Source organism: Telopea speciosissima, chromosome 1, assembly GCF_018873765.1.
Source record: "Telopea speciosissima isolate NSW1024214 ecotype Mountain lineage chromosome 1, Tspe_v1, whole genome shotgun sequence".
In the NCBI taxonomy this organism is placed as follows: domain Eukaryota; kingdom Viridiplantae; phylum Streptophyta; class Magnoliopsida; order Proteales; family Proteaceae; genus Telopea; species Telopea speciosissima.
Window position 1 is genome coordinate 71762246 of NC_057916.1, and position 11612 is coordinate 71773857.

Here is an 11612-nt window from a genome sequence, read left to right on the forward strand (position 1 = left end):
CTGCCCACGCCGCGCGTACCCGTGCGCGTGTGCGGACGGCTACGCCGTCCTCGCATATACACTGTAAAATGTCTCCCTTTTTCGATTTAATTCAAGAGATAAAGAAGATAATATAATAAATACCATTTATAACTCTTGTAGTTTTCCGATGTGGGACTAAAGCATTTTTCTCAAAATAACAAAGTATTTATTTAATCTCTCATTTTATTACAATCTATCTAACACATAGGAGGGCAAGAGGGGTCTTTTTCCAAAAAGGGAGGAGAGAGGATGACATATGTTGAACATCTTGCCTTTTCCCTTATTCTAATTGGAATTTCATTTGTTTAAGTGATATCTATCTATTTCTACCTTTGCTTTGGGGAAAAAATAGAATCGCTATCACCTCCAATTCCTGCCCGCTCCAATTCCCTCCAATCCCTCACGTAGGAGCGGATTTGACCACCTTATCCACTGCCCGAACACACTGCCCAAGGTGGGGTAGGGTGGTCATTTTTGCTCCTATGTGAGGGATTGGAGGGAATTGGAATGGGCAGCGAATTGGAGGTGATAAAAATTAGAAAAAATAACACAGCTAGAATACGTTGTGTATGCATGTCTATCTCTCTTCTCCCTTCTTATTAAATGACATATCTGCCCTCTATCGTGGGAGGAGGGAGATAGACATAGGGTCTAGCACACGCCATATATGCAACCTGACAAGGACTCCACCCCCATTGCTTTATTATGAAATGCTCATTATGGAATCATGATAGTATGAAACCTAGGAATGTTAAAACTTACCCCGAATCGATAAAACCAATCGAAAAACTTGGATCGAACCGAACCGATCATTATCATATTGGTTTTGGACTGGAGTATGAAAGGACCAATTGAAAACCGGATCGCACTGAACCGATCAAAATCTATTCTGAAAGCGATAAAAAAATCATTGAGTATGAGATTATAAATAAGTGAATTGATTAATATTGGTGAGAAGATTTCTGGTATTAAGGGAAATTGTTACAAATCAACGAGCATGAGGTTATGAATAGGGAAATTGATTTGTAACAATGCTTCCATTGATTTCCTTGTTTAAGATATCTTAAAAAAAAAAAAAAAGTTAAACATTTAAATGAATGATTTGATAGTAATATTCATTTTATGATTTCAATATTTGTTATATTTTCACTAATTAGTTATCTATTGATTTTAATATTAGTTATCTTCCTCTTACAATGATAAACAATTATTTGATTTATAACAATGATTTCGCTCCAAACTCTATTTATCCACTGATTTCAATATTAGTTATCTTCCCCTTCACAATTTATTCCCTTTTGCTCCAATTACAACTTGAACACTGCAAATCAATTTCGGTTTATTTTTTTGATTTAGGAAAAATGATTTAACTTGTTTTTATCGAATATTTTCTCACTACAAGTTATGAATGTAAGATTTCATTGTGCTTCAAACCTGAAAACAAATCAATCGAAACCATGGTTCGTGATCTCGGTATCGACTGGATCGGATTGGATCGAGATTGAAACAGTCGATATAGATTGGGATCGCCCAAACTCGAGCAAATATGACACTTTTGTCCTTGTTTTCTTATATAAAAAAAAAAAAAAACTAATTTTTTTACATTTTTACCCCTATCCATACAGCTGGATCAGATCGGTATCGAGATCGGTCTCAGCCAATACCGATCCAATCCGGCCAAAATCAGCCAATCCAATCCGATACCTCAAACCATGATCTAAACCAATATTAAAACCAAAATAAATCCAATCGTACCAAACTGAAAACAAAACCAATCAAAAATCAAAATTTGTAATGATTTGATTTTAGTCTCACTCATTCCTAAACCGAAAATTGATTCAACCCAATCAAAACTGGGCCAAACCGACTGTATGACACCCCAATTTGAAAACCATAAGAGCTATCAGCTTGTGCTTAGATTCCAATTTCCAACGCAAAACACGTCATGTCTAATGAATCGTTATCATCTACGGTTCCTTGACTGGTGCGGTTCCCGAGTGCCTCTCACAAGAGGGGGGTGGGACCCACCCGGGGCACCTGACCGAACACTCTACTCGGGTGGGGCCCACTCCCCTCTTGTGAGAGGCACTAGGGAACCGTACCAGTCAGGAACCGCATACGATAAAAATTCCATGTCCAATCGACTCTGGAACCTGAAAATAGGTTGGGTGACGTATTAAAATCCTCTGCAGTACCGGCGGGGCAGCAGTGCACATCCGACGGTACAACAAAATCCATGTGTGCCATGTGTGCCACTTGGCCTCTGCCGTGCTGTCAGATGTGCACTGCCGCCCCGCCGGTACTATAGAGGATCCTGGTCCGTTGGGTGACACTTTGAGGATGAGGAAATCGTGAAAAACTAATTTTCGATACTTCCAAAGCTCTAATTTCATACCCGGTAAAAGGTGTAATTTGCTGTTAATAAACTAGTGAATTAAAAACTTTTAATATTCTTCAACTGTTACTTGTTTTTTATTTAAAAAAAAAGGGAAAATAATATGTGGATCCTGTGCTAGACAAAAGGAGTGTGTAAAGTTACCACCCTACCTTGCCACCCTACCGCCTATAAAGTAAAAATTCCTTTCATATTGATACCCTTGTGTGCACTCTAACCATTGATACCCTTGTGTGCACTCTAACTAGCCTCGTGCTGGTGCGAGGGTCACATGATCAAACAGAGATCTCTTGCCAATGGGAAAGCACATAGGGCATCAAGCAGAGTGTTATTTGCACATTTCATGGGGGTAGGGCAATCATTCCCCACCTCCTATGTGCCAGTGCACAAGGCATACATTCCCAAACAAAGTTTTTTAGGTTTGTGGTCAAGCTGTGTGGCCCCTAACATCAGCACATAGGCCAATTGGAGAGTGCATGGGCATCTAAGGGGCGGGTGGTCATTTCACTGCACCATGTGAGAGGGTAAAAGGGAGTGCTGCCACGAAGCTTTCTTTTTTTCAATTATTTAATTCAGTATTTAATGTAAGAATAAAAATATTTAAAAACTAAAAAATCATTTAATATAACATTTGACAAAAGGCTAGACATACGCCAGGGTGCCTAGCATGTGTCATTCTTTTCTCTCATTTTGGAAAAGACTTCTTAACTTTTGGTGTCCAACCCTGTGATTTGAGAATATCGCTAGCTTATCGTAAGCTAACCATATATCCAAAAATATTTAATGCAATGTTTATATCATAGTTGAAAAACCTGATTTTTTGACTTTTACTCATCTTTCAAAAAACCCGGGTGACTCCACCTTGTCAAACCGTTCAAAGTGAATCACGTTTTTTTTAATTTTAATGCAATAAATATGTATAAATTAGGAAAAAAATATGAGAAAACAAAGAACAAAAATTAAGGAATCATCTTATCAATGCAATTTGACTTTATGGTTTTTTAAAAATGATAAAACTCGCCGAGCTTGTCTTGACTCGGACAATTTACAATCCGGTCTCGTCATTTTTTACCTTAGTCTATTCTACACAACTCTTTACCCAAAAGACCAAAAAAAAAAAAAAAAAAAATTCTACACAACTCTTAACCAGGTTTTAAATTTTGATTCGACTGGAATTTTTAGATATAATAAGAAAAAGCTTATCTCTACTTAATTAGTATGTAGAGAAGAAAGTCATCAAATTCGATGAAGAATTGAGATTTTGAGTAATGGCATCAGAAGGATGTTCTTCTTCTACTAAAGTGGCCGTTGTCGGAGCTGGGCCTTGTGGTCTCGTCGCTGCTAGGGAGCTCCGAAGGGAAGGTCATCAGGTGGTGGTGTTTGAGAAGAGTGACCGACTCGGAGGCATATGGGTTTACGATGACAGACTCGAGACCCACCCACTGAGTCCCACTCTGTTCCTCGAACAGAGTCGTCGTCAAGGGGAAGAAGGTGTTGGGGTTCATGTCCACAGCAGCATTTACCGGTCTCTCCGAACCAATTTACCGAGGCAGATCATGGGGTTCTTGGATTACCCATTCAACAAGGAAGGCCATGCTGGAGACTCCAGAACGTTTCCTCGACATGAGGAGGTCCTCTCCTATCTCCACGACTTCGCCAGAGACTTCCAACTCGTTGAGTTCATCCGCTTCAGCACTGAAGTCGTCCGCGTGGAGCCTATGCATGCAAGCCGAAACGAATGGATCGTTCGGTCTCGCTCCTCTCGCACTCGGAGCATCTCTTCGGAATCGGAATCGGAGGAGCTATTGGCAGAGGTGTTTGAAGCCGTCGTCGTCTGCAATGGCCACAATACGGAGCCGAGATTCGCCGAGATTCCAGGTGTCGCTCCGACAAGTCATTTTAGTGAAACAGTTAGTTTAGTATACATTACATGAAGTAACAAGTTTTTTTTTAACTTAACTCGAATATACGATTCTCACCATTTTATTGATTCTTAGTTTTATGCATCTGCTTCAGTCCTTCTTCTTCTTTTTTATTTTTGCCAGTTATTACAGATGAGAATCTTCATTAGTCTTTCTTTAAGTAAATTTGGTTCTCTGATCGATTATGCGTTTCAATTATTGTTTGTCTGAATCTTGGATAGGCATTGATAAGTGGCCCGGAAAGCAAATACATAGCCACGATTACCGAATTCCTGAACCATTTCGAGATCAGGTGTGTGTAGGTACTGCTCTTGAAGTATATGATTTTATCTCCACAAAAGAAAATCTTTGCATATATGATTAGTAGCATTAGTTGTATGATTTGTTTTCTTAGATACCCCTTCCTTCCTACCCCTCCTCTCACCTCTTTTTTGTTTTTATGGATAATGAATTATATTCAAAGAGCTCAAAATAATACATAGACCAACGAATCGAGCTCCTCTGCAGCGCGGGTGTGCGCTGGAAGATGTCCTGCGCACGCTCACAGCTCCACACATGGTCAAGGTGCTGTTCGGAGGGGAGGATGAATGCGCACCACCGAGCTGGAAATCCTTCTAATTACAGGGATCCCTTAATTAGGGAAGAGTCTCAATAAAATAAAAGGAACAAACTAAGTAACAATAATAAACAAAAAATTCCCAATGGGATCTCCTATGTGCAACTGGATTGGAAGGTCCCAAGACTGAATACCTTTTCGAGGGAAATCCAAGCAAGTCCCAGCACGGAGGTCAAGCTTGGCCTGGACTTCAAATGAAATAGAATCCCAAATTTGGTGAAAGGTTCTAGATTTAATGGTCCTTTGTTGTAAAGTGGCGTTTTTCATAAAACGCTGTTGAATAGGTCTATTTAATGGCGTTACAAAGAAACACCGCCATAGGTCTCCACCAAGTGCTGCGGTTGCTCCCTTTTCTTGTTGGGTTCTTCTGATGTCTTCTCCATCTAAATATGATAGATGGCTGCACAGAAAGCAAGCTTGCCCACAGCGTCACAACAAGGTTCAACAAGGCTCCTTTGATTGGTGAGATTGCATGCACATCGCAGAGATATTAACAATTTTCTTTGCATTCATCTACATAAGACCGAAGAGATCAAGGAGCAGTTGGAAAGTACAAAGACCAAATGTACCGAGAATTTTTAGTAGGGAAAGGAGAAGTATTTCTTGTAGTCTTATGAATATCCATAACCTCTTGTTTAATCTACAATATTCGTTAGTATTTTCAGGAGGCTTGCTTTTCTGTAATTTCTTTAATATGACATTGAGGACAAGTTGAAGTAAACATTGAATAAAAATCTGTACTAAAAATTTTCATTGAGTTCTATTATTTCTATCTATTTTGATAGATTGCAGGATCAATTCATTCATGTTCTCATTTACTCATACATTGTATTTGCTGCAGTTTATTTGATTACTAATGCATACTTCTGGTGTTCAGATTGTCGTATTGATTGGAAATGGGACTAGCGCCTATGACATTTCCAGAGAGATCTCAAAAGTTTCCAAGGAAGTCCATATGGCATCAAGGTCCCCAAATGTCAAAATTGGGAAGTTGGATAACTATTGTAATATATGGCAACATTCAATGGTAAGTGTTCTATTATGAAGATCTTCTTAATGGGGAATCATCAAGTGAATGAATTTTGAGTCTTATCTTACAGATAGAATGTGTTTTTGAGGACGGTAAGGTGGCTTTTCAAGATGGGTCCACTGTACAGGGTATGGACCAATCACTTCTATCTTCAGTTTTATTTGGTCTGTAATTTCTATATTTCCTTGTTCTACAGTTAAGAAAGAGAACCTTGATTTGGAGGATAAGTAGAGCTGATGGGGGTTAAAGTGCAGCAACATCACTACTTCAACTAATTGCTTTTATGATTTTTCTGTCTTGACTTACCAAAGTTGTGCAGGTATAAATACAATTTCCCATTTCTTGAAACAAATGGAATTGTGACTGTGGAGGATAATCGGGTTGGCCCCCTGTACAAGCATGTTTTTCCACCTCGCTTAGCTCCTTGGCTATCTTTTTTGGGCATACCTACAATGGTTAGTTGATATAACTATGATGATGATTTTGATTGATACAAAGCGAAACCGATCAGTAGTCCAAATATAAAGTTCTTAAAGAGCCCTGATCAGCTCTGTTGTATAAACCTAACACTTAGTTTTAACTTCTTCAGCTGTTTGGTATTTAATAGCAGAAGCTCTCTCATTCACTGTCACCAGGTTATCGCCTTTATGAATTTTGAGCTACAGGCCAAGTGGGTAGCACAGGTTTTATCTGGCAAGGTGCTACTGCCATCGGAGCAGGAGATGATGAACTCTGTTGAAGAATACTATCGACATATGGAGGAGAAAGGAAGACCCAAACACTACACCCATAAATTTGACAAGGAACAGGTTTTGTAGCCCATTTCTTTTGATCTCACACCCAGATTGAAGTAGTCTCCCAGCAAGTAAACCATCAATAAGATATTAACAACAAAAAACGTTACTAAGATAATGGCTTTTGTACAAATCTCTCTTCTCACACACACACACATGAAAGTTGCTGATGCTTTTGATGGTTTTGATCTTTGAACTATAGTTTTTATGGGCATGCTAATTGCTTACATGACATTCTTTGTGTTGTTTTTGTAGTTTGAGTACAAAAACTGGCTTGCTGCTCAGGTGGGATCGCCACCCATAGAGGACTGGGTAGAGCAAATGACTAACGCCACTGTTAAGCTTGTTTTCTCCGATCTCGATGGTTATCGAGATAATTTCGATGGAGACTACTGGATTCAACAATTTCAATCCTCTAGTCATAGAATAGATTGATTCTTTGATGATTTAACTGTCTGAAAATTGAATGTTGAAGTAACAAGGACTGATGGACTACGAATTCTTACTTCAATTTTGGCCCTTGTATGGTAGATTGCAGGATTTCATTTTCTCTGTAAACTGATATTACAAAAATAGTGTGGACAACTGCATATTTTTGTTAAGGATGCACGACACCATTGATGTCCACCTCAGCAGTTATTATTTTATTATTTCTTGTTTCGGGTTTGTTGTACCTTGTGTATAAAATATTCGGGTTTTTACCAAATGCCCATTTGTCCCTTTACAACATTTTTTAATTGCAAACTCCCCCCTACTTTCAAGACAATGTAGGACTTTGGTCCAGTCCGTTAGTTTGGGAGGTTAGACGTTAGTTTTAGGGAGTCTAATGACCAAAATGCCCTTGTGACAAAAACCTACAAAAATTAAAGAGTAAAGTGACCAAATTGCCCTCATCTTCCCCAAATCATTTAGGGTTAAAACTGAAAATCAAACCCTAAACCATTTGGGAAAGATGAACCGTAAAATTAAACTGTTTGATGTCTAACTCTGTTTTTATAACCATTGATTGTTTACCATCAAGGATCAAGAACTCGGGTTTCAACCAGGTTTCGACCTGGCTGAAATCGAGATTTTGTCGAAACCAATCGGAACCAAGTCGAAACCTGGTACTTTTTCCCATTGATGGGGAAACCTTAGTTTCGGTGCCCAAAAATGCTTTTCTTAGGTCTGATTTTTTCCATATAACCTATTTTTTACATTTTAAACACAATTCATGAATTATTTCACCAAAAAAATACTCAAAATGGTACTTGTGGCTATTGTCCGAAGTTTACTAATGTACGCACTGATACAAACACTAAACCGGTATTATAAATACTTAGTTCACATAAATTTAAAGTACAAGAACCCTAAATAATACATATTATCCAAATAAAACATTAAGCTGCTCCTTTCTCAAATGCTACTGATGTTCCACCACTTGGGATTTCTGTGGCTAATTCCAGTTTAGAAGCCGGTTCTATAGCAACTCAACCTGCACCTTCTATGCATCGGATGGATACTCAGTCTCGTACTGGTTCATTCAGACCACCTACAATGTTGAAGCTCACCGCAACTAAACATCCTATGCCTTCGCCGATCGAACCTAGCTGCTATACTTAGGTTATAAAGGTTCCTGAGTAGTGTAAGGCCATGGTTGATGAATTAGATGCTCTATTGTGCAATGAAAATTGGTCACTTGTTTCATGTTCCTCCTCCCACAATGTTATTGGATGCAAGTGAGTTTTTGAAATTAAACGTTGTTCTTAAGGAACAATTGAGTGCTAAAAAGCGTGATTGGTAGCAAAGGGTTTTCATCAAAGACCTGGTATTTATTATTCAAAGACCTTCAAACTTGTCATTAAACCAACTACTATTCGTTTGGTTTTGTCCTTGGTTGTTACTAACTATTGGCCTGTCAAACAACTGGATGTGAATAATGTATTTTTGAGTAGGGAACTTTTTGAGATTGTATATATGACTCAGTCACCTGGATTTGTTGATCCAGTGCATCCGAATTATGTTTGTGAACTACATCGCTCTTTGTATGGTCTCAAACAGGTACCGAGAGCTTGGTACACTGGTCTGAGTTCATTTTTGGTCTCTCAGGGATTTGTTGCTTCGAAAACTGATACATCTCTTTTTGTGTAACATGTTGGGTGTACTGTGATCTACTTTTTGATATATGTTGATGATTTGTTGATCAATAGAAATGTGAAATTTTCACTCTTCGAGAGAAGCAAGAAATAAAATTGTTGGCCAGACAATGAAGACCAAGTCTAGCCTAGTTAGATCACCATCAAGCTCACATTAGCAAATACCACTTCGAAATGTTGGGCCATACCCAAAAATTTTGACAGAGTGGTCATTACCAACTAACTAGACCTGAAGGCAATCGTGTGAACTCCATGTCACGCTTCCCTCTTCCCAATGCTATTAATCAATAAACCACCTCTCCCTTCCCCTCCCTTGTGTGAAACCTTTTAAATTCGTTTTGTTTTCTTTCCTAATCGTTTTATCTTGTTTGTTACGTTAAACAGGTTTCTAGGGTTTCCCTTGGGGAACAGCATTTTGGATTTTTGAAGGGTCACTGGCAACCTCTAAGCTACTTCGAACCCTCATTCTACCTTCCTTCCCTGCTTTCTTTCTACCCTCATTTCACCCCACATCCCACCTTCTCTTATGCCCTTTCTGCTTCCCATCTAACCCCTCTGATTTTTGTAGCCTGAGGCCGTGTACGGAGTCTCGCTTTGCTCTTCTGGAGCTCTGCTTCTCTGAGGTCTTTTGACTCTTTCTGATGTCTTCCCGGCACTCAGATTCTTGCTTCCACCCCTATCACTGGGCTTCTGATCGATGCAACGATCAGGGCAGTAGACGTCACAGTGAGGTGTTGCAGTTACACTTGGATTTCGGGGGTTAATACTTGCCCCCCTGATGCTCTAGATGCTGACCTACGCTCCCTCCATGGTTTCACTATTGGCTTTCCTAAGCCCCAGCGGGAGGTCCTTGGAAACTTTTTGGGCCTCCTGTGGGAACCACTTGGTGTGCTTTCCATTAAATGTTTTGAAAAAGCATGTTTCTCAACGGAATGTCAATCATCTGCACAACGCGATTTGATCTTGAAGCTGGCCCCTTGGTGGTTCAACAAATGTCTACTTCAAGTTTTTCAACACCCTCCTGATGACCCTTATTTTCGTTTTGAGAGAGAGTCTGTTCAAATTTGGGCTCAAGTCCATGGCATCCCTGAAAAGTGCTTCACTACCGCTTCGGTCCGACAGGCCATTTCATGCGCTGGGAAAACAATAGATGTGCAACTGAATTTCTCTGAGTTGGGACTTCCAAGAGAAACAACAAGAGTGAAAATTTCTTTTAAGAAACGACGTTTTGTCAGCATAACTTCCAAAATTCAATACGAATTTGGTGTTGGCCACCCTGTGGAGATTTGCTATGAGCTGTTGCTTTTCTCTGAATGTTGTGGGCAAATATGCCACGACATACTTCACTGCCTTTTCCTGAAGGGAGCACCTGATCCTAATCTGCTTCCTTTGGGGTTTTATCGTCGTGCAGCGCGGTCCCCCCTATACAAGTCAATGTATTCTCAGTACCCAATCAACAAAGCAATATGAGGGAAGCACAGTCATCGTCAGCAATGGATGTGTCCTATGAGGGGGGGGGGAAATCTATGGACAAGACCCCTGTACATCAAGCTTCGGTCGAGGTCTCTTCTGTCTCGGTACCAGCAGTACATCCCACTTTCACCCATAAGGACTCGACTGGAACTTTTAACTCTAAGAATCTGCAGGAGCTGAATATAGTGCAAGCACAGACTCACTCCAATTTTTTCTCTGTGGCTGAAGAGATGTAGTGGAATCTCTTAGATTCTATGAATCCGATTTTTGTGCCAGCTTCCATGCCCGCCTCTGCTCCTACAACGGTGATACACCAGGCGTCAGAGACAAATTTTTTCCTCAACACTATTATCACTAGTGGGGGGTGTTCTGGCAAACAAGTTTCTTAGCAGGCATATTCTTCGGGTGCGCTTTGTGTGGGAAATTCGAGTGTCCTCCCCATTTCAAAGAAAAGAAAGCTCACCTTCCCCAATTGGCCCTCTGGCGTATTATCTGATTTTGAAAAGATTAAAGATTCCCTTTCACAAGTCTTGGAACTGTCCTCTGACCCCCAGCTGCTCCTTGCTATGCTCCGTGACTGGATTTCTGCCATTTCTGTTTCTGAACTGGATGACTTGTCCTCTGCTCCTACTCTGCAACCAACAATCCTTGCCTATTCTGTCTGCGACCTGGATGAATCCTACGCTAAACCCTAGGTAAGTAACTCTATCTTTTTTTATTATGAAAACATTTTTCATTTTTGGTCCATTTTTACTATTATTATGCTAAGTTTCTCTCTGTCTTGGTACCTGCTTGAAAAAAGATATTTGCTGCGCGGCTTTCACCCTCGCAGGTTTTCATTTTGCTTTGTCTACATCTCCCTATTTTGTGTTAATCTTGTGCATTTCATCTTATTATTATTTTTTCTGGTATCGCTACTGTCATTGATCTCTTTTTCTACTTTGTGGTTAATTTCCTCCTACTCTGTGACCGGGTGTAGTGGTGTCTTTTCCCCCTTTCTTGATCTAGTGTGTTTCTTGTTTGCTATTTCTTGGATAAATATGAAAATTCTATCTTGGAATGTTAGGGGTCTCCATAACTGCTTCACACGACAATGCCTTGCTCACCATATCTACAAACAATCTCCTGATTTGGTGTTTTTATGTGAAACCAAAGTGATGGATTACTAAAAAATAGACTGTAAAGGTTTGACTGATAAGTTTGTTACTGTGGCTTCTCAACCCAGT

The 11612-nt window shown here is 39.8% G+C and overlaps 1 pseudogene; it reads left to right on the forward strand.

Annotated features, from left to right (window-relative positions):
- The first annotated feature begins 3662 nt into the window (after positions 1 to 3662).
- LOC122671738 lies at positions 3663 to 7303 on the forward strand (annotated as a pseudogene).
- Positions 7304 to 11612: the final 4309 nt, after the last annotated feature.